Source organism: Psittacula echo, assembly GCF_963264785.1.
Source record: "Psittacula echo genome assembly, chromosome: 4".
Taxonomy (NCBI): domain Eukaryota; kingdom Metazoa; phylum Chordata; class Aves; order Psittaciformes; family Psittacidae; genus Psittacula; species Psittacula echo.
In genome coordinates, this window is record NC_137738.1 from 99,877,574 (window position 1) to 99,883,952 (window position 6,379).

Consider the following 6,379-nt stretch of genomic DNA (forward strand, 5'->3'; position numbering starts at 1 on the left):
GATAGGTGTGTTCAGCTGGCAGCGGAGAGGGCTCTGGGGTATCCTCAGGGGTGCATGGTATAGGATGGGAAGCATAGGTCAGAAGCTGGAACATAGGACATTAAGATTAGATAGGAGGAACGATTTTTTTCATCATGGGGGTTGTCAAAGGCTGGAAGAGAGGTTGTTGATGCTCTCTAAAGAATTCACAACTCAGTTGGACAAAGCTCTCATCTAAATGTGGTATTGCCTTGAGCAAAATGACCCCCAGAGGTCCCTAACAACCTTAATTATTCTGTGTTTTTATGATACTGTTCAGTTTACTTAAATTTATTTTCTTTGTTTTCAAAGAGAAATGACAGTTTCAGAAATGATACAGCTGTTGATTATATACTTCAGGGGGCAACATTAATGGAGGAGCTGCAGCTCTTTTAGCCCCCTGGTAAACCAGGCCTCAGTTTTTACTGTCTTCTACCTTCAGCTATTGTGTAGCATTGGTGAGCTCATAAAACAGCTGCTGTGAGTGGTGTGAAAAGTAATTGATGCATATACTTCATAGAGCTTGTAAAATGATTTGGAAATAGAGAAGTGAGCTGCTACTTTTTATCACTATAGAAAACCTCAAGACGGCAGATCACTAGATCAGCTATGTGTATATCCATATATAAATATACATATGGACCCCACCTGCCCTTTATGTGTCCTGCTTGCCTCAGTTTCTATTTCTTTTCTCTAATTTCTGGACAAGAATGTCCATATATCTCACAGGGTGTGTCTAAACTTTTATTAATTAAACTTTAGAGACCTTTGAAGATGAAAAAGAGGAATTATTATTATCAAGGATTATTTAAACTACATTTTTGTGATGTTGAAATACAGTCCAGCTGAGAACTACATGTCAAAGCCTTAGTGAGAATAGTCAACTAGTGGGTTTTCAGCCAGTACAACGTCAAATTAAAATTAGACTTTGCAACAGTAAATTCCGTGCTGAAAAATCCATGTGGCTTAAATGTAGGAAGCTGAAAAAATAAACACCTATTTTTCTTATTCAGATAATTTGCCTTCCTGTTAGGGTTTTATTTTAGAAAAATCCAACCCTGAAATCTCTATGTGGAGATGTAAACAACTGCATGGGGAAAAAGAATTTCAGTACTTACCAGCAGTGAAGTTTGTCCAAGGATTACCACAGTGAATAAAACCAACTTCCCTTTTAAAAGCTCAGTGTACTATTTTGGGAATGTGACCCCTTTTCATGAATAAATGACGTGGTGACATTTACAGATAAAGCAAGATTTAACTGCTATGAAAGGAGATGACAAATGTCAGGATGTCAGTAATGATCTGTGAACATAATGGTCTCTCACCAGAGCACTGAGTAGATATATAATGTAACTGTCGCCTGCTAATGCTGCCATGGAAGAAGAAAAGCAAAGCAATATGAGGAAGATCAAAAACCTCTTTGGAATCAACCTTAAAGTCTAATTGACAGGCATTGGTACAACTTAGCTAATAAATTATACTGCTAATGACTTAAGGTTTTTACCAGGTGCATATTACTATTACACACTGTGAAATTCCTGTGTAACTTACAAGCGTATTGTGACAGAGGATAAAGTGTTGGCCATCAAAATGGCTTTCTGACAGTTCCTTTATCCCTGCTCTACTGCCAGGGCTCGGCTGTTGCAAAGGTCTTTCTGGAGCTGAATAGATTTACAGCTGCTAGAGTTGGTTTCTGGAGCCCAGGTTGTTGCAGAGCAGAGCAGGATTTTCCCTTGGCATGAATCGGCTGTGAGAAAGATCATCAAGACCTCCTACCCACATCAGGATTGTCCTCTTCAGGTATTCTCAAGTGTTATGTCTCTCAGTTTTTCACACCCTGGCATACTGTATGTAGGCACAGCCTTGTGACTGCTGTCAAACTCACCTTGATGACTTCCTTGGGAAACTTAGAAATATGCTAGGGAAAAAAAGCTTGGCATTATTTATGCAGTTGTCATCTGAAGTTGTCTCAGGCAACTGCCTCCCACCCCTGGGCTCCAAACCAAATCCCTCATTTGTCTCACATATTGAATGCTTTCTCCAGCTGACAGTTAAATTGATTCCCGTTTGCTATTTAAAGTGAGAAGAGCTTTTGGAAATATGAAGGTTTAAAAATCCTGAGACCTAAGCACATTGTGGTGTGGAAGCCAGGGAGTTTCTTTGCATGAGCTCCCAAGCCTCCTGGCAACTTCACAGCTCTCAGCTGTGTGCAGTGGGTTTTGCTTTCTTCGTGCTTTGCTTCGACAGTTAGTCGACCTTTTCCCTGAATAGGTTAGCCTGCCACAGGGCTTGTGTTACCCAGAAGACCAAGGATGTTTTCAGAGAGGTGGTGAAACTGTGATTGAAAGCCAGACATAGTCAAGCTCTGGTGCAATCAGCCAGGAAGCATTTGGCTGGTAGTTTGTTTATGAGAAGAAATAATATGGATAAAATATGAACATTAATGCAATAAAAATTACAAGCTCTGGAACATTGTGAAGATGATGCTGAACAGTGAATAGATGTATTTTTTAGGAAATATTCTGAGTTAAAACTCCTGTTAATAGCACACAAGTATATCTTTAACACTACTTGTATAGATACAGTAATCACAGTATCTTAGGCAAATCCACATTACAAAGGAAACTCATCCCAATCTGCTGTATCTTTTGATCTGCACCTTACAGTCAGTCATCTATGACAATGGAGATGGAGGTGGCATTTTGGATAAGACAGCCAGCATTGTAGCAATCATATATTGACATCCAGCAAGGATTCACCTTGATAACATTATCCATCTATAAGTCTTCTCTAAGTGAATTCTTTTAAGCTTACTGTAAAGTCAATGGAGAGATGTAGGCATTGCAGAGGGCAATCGACCCTATCCTGAGATAAGTATTGTAAGATAAATTGTGCCTATTTCTTGCAATTCACTGTAGAGGGGGCCCAACCCTTCAGGATAAATGCCTACTTTTGAGGTGGCTATGCTTAGGTGTGACATGTGGGAGGGGGAAGGAGTAAAAGAAGCGCTGTTCTAATTTCCATGCAATCAGCTGATCCGAAGGGTCAATTGCTTTAACACAACCTTGTTACTGTGAAGCATTAAACTATTAAATCTGATTAGGGATTTATAGTGAGGATACCTTCAGCCACCATATCTTGCACAGATGCAAGAAAATTAATACTGAAGAAATGCATTTTCTAAAATAGAAAACACATAATTAAAAAGTGCACAAAAGATGAATTAAGCAAAAAACCTTATGAAAGCATTGAGCTAATTAATCAATGTCTATGTGTGTCCATTTTTAAAAGATGCTCAGTTAAAGAGAAGTAGTAGATAGTTCTGATGTTGAATCTTGAGATATTCATGCAAAACTCTGCTTTCTGACGAGAAAGACACAGCATTTAGAGAAGCAATACAATCATTCTGATAGTAATATCAATGCTCTCAGGATATAAGACAAAATGGATTCCTGTTTATATCATTCTGCCACTCCTGCTGATGCAGTAGGGATCATTCAGTGCATTTGTGTTGGTATGAATGTCCCAGTGAGTAAAGGTTTTCAGTTAAATCCAGGTTTTGTGATGTGAAGTAATAATTTTAGAAGCCACATATTTGATCATTTTAGTCCACAAAGCCTTTTCTTGAAAATGTTAAAAGGTAGTTTCTGGGTGGACTAACCAGGGTTTGATTACTGCTTAGGTCTAACATTTAGCCATCCATCTTAATTCAGAGATTTCTAAGGTCACATATTTCCAGCTTGTTAGATGTATATTCTAGTGTTAGTGGACCATTTCTGTTTAAGCTAGTTGGGATTTTTCAGTGTAGTTGTTTTTGCTTGATTTTTTGCAATATTTAATTAACTCTTAAATTGGGTGGATTTCTAGGTTACAGTTACTGGACTATTATTTAGCCCTGCTGGTGAAAAGACTTACAAAATGTGTTAACAATTCTGCTCTCAGAAAACCTGGGCATTTTGCTTTTTCATTTCCAAAACACTGAGTTTTAATCTCTGCTTTTAATGCCTTGTATACTCATCAGCTAGAGAAGGACATTAGTGGTTATCTCAGCCCTGATGCTTACTAACAAAGACTGACAACTGCTGACACAACAACCTGCCTTAAATTATTTTTGGGTAGGGGGTGAAATGGGTTGGCTTAACACAAACATGTAATTTCAGTAAACCACCATTTTCAGAAAACGACATTATTTCAAATTTCCTTTGCTGACAGGGAGATGCATTTTTTTCCCCAGACCTCTAAAAAAAATCATGCAGAGGTTTGAATAGGAAAGTGGTGCTGAAAGGAGAATCACAATATGTACCCAGTGTCAGTCAAAATCTTCCATTTTAATTTCTATTCTGAGTTCTACTCAAGTATAAATATGTATACAAATTCTTATCCTTAATTAGCTGTAGAGCTTGCAAAAAGCATTTATTGCTATCCATTTCTTTCCTATCCCTCCCCTTATCTCCCCTGATAAGAACTGAATGTTGAGTAGACACACTATAACCCCGTAATCTGAAGCTACTACTATAGCATCAATTCTTCTGGATGATACCACACCTTGCCAGTCAAAAGTGATTTGAGCTTAAATTGTCAGTTAAAGATGCTCTTCATTTTTATTGTCCTGAACTTGCAGGCAGTCTACTGGATGAAGTGAATTACTTTGTTGTTGAAAATGCTTGTGATTTTGTGTGAAGGACACAATCAGAATACAAAATATTTTTTCCCCTTTGCATTTCCCAACCTGCTCTGCTCCTTTCCCACTCAAGCATATTACAAAATTGCTAACATCTAAGCTGATCAATCAAACCCTTTGCAGTTCTGTAAATGATCAAGCTTGACTGTCTGTGCAGCTGTTATTTGGCAGTGCTCCATCTGGAAAATAAAATACAAACATCAAAAGAAGTTCAGCAAGGTTTATATTTCAGAGGGTTGGTTGGGGTTTTTTTTTGATAGCTTGTCTGTTATATAACAGAGTCTACTAGGTCAAATTAGAAGGCAGACCTTTGTCCTTTCATAAATGTATGATCCTTGAGTTAGCCAGATGACAGTAGAGACACGTAAGCAGTTGGTGGTGGTGTGCTGCTACTCCGCACCCTAATGTGCATAGCCTCCCAGGAAAACATGAGATCTATACAGGAGTATTATACAGGACCTAGGGAAAGCTGGAGCAGCCCTATGGCTTACAGGATTAGGAGGTAGGTGCTTTCAGCAATGCATCTGTTATCTGCTATTCAGTTCTCCCCAGGTCTCTACCAAGGTTAACACCACGGCATGCTAGGGCTGGGTTGGTTGCCTTTAAAACTGCTACTACTGATCCAATGCAGCTGTGCTGTAGAGAATTCTGTGTATATTAGATTAGTCTCAGTGCAGAAAAAATAAAATACCAATGTTTGTAAACTGTTTCCCTTCTTCATACTCTATCCCTGCATTTAAATTATGGCCTTCCCCTCAATTTTATGAATTCAGCTAAACCGATGATACAACTTGACCCAAACACATTAAGCAAATGTGCCAAACTGAAGAAGGAACACAACATGCATGAATAGTTTGTGATTTATCTAGAGGTGAGTATGTGCCACTATCCCTTGCCATAGATATAGAGAAGTGGGTAGAGAATTGATGGTCTGGTAACCGCAGGAAGTAATTTGCCAGGGCTGGAGAGAGACAGCAAATCTCCCGACACTTTATGCTGTGATTGGTCATGCCCAAAAGGCGTAACAGCCAACTTGAACAGATCAGCAAAGTTCTCATTAGCCAAATTGAGAGCTAACCTTTCTACTCGCTGACTGCACAGAGGGCAAAACAGTAATCACAGTGGAAAAGGTGTCCTTAGCAGTCTAAAAAGAAACTATCAGGCAGTAAACATTGTTGATCAGACACAAAATTGGATAGAGGAAATTAATCAAATGCTTCTCTTGCTGGACAAAACAGAGGTGAAACGTAGTTATGAGCAAGAATACTTTGCATGGTGTGATGGACATACTACCAGTTGATCTTCGTCAGTTAAAGTTTTTTGGCGTAATGTGAAGAATATTGTTCCCTCAAAGGACCATAAAGGGAGTGAAGTGCCCAATACCTTTGCCAGTTTTTTTACTCTCAGACTATGTGTAAAAATTGAAGCCAGAAAGAACTGGCAGGGAAAAGAAAATATTAACAAGAAGAACAAAACACTGTCATACAAGTTGAAACATATTTAAGAGGGTTTTTTTATATTATTTGTCTTTGTGATGTGATTTTGCTCTGCATTTTATACACAAATTTTAAGCCTTTTAACCAAACCTACAATATGCATTTAGAAAATAGATCCTTTTTTTTTTTATCTCAGCAGAAATTAGAACTGCTGCATTTAGAATCACATCCCATTTCTATCAAA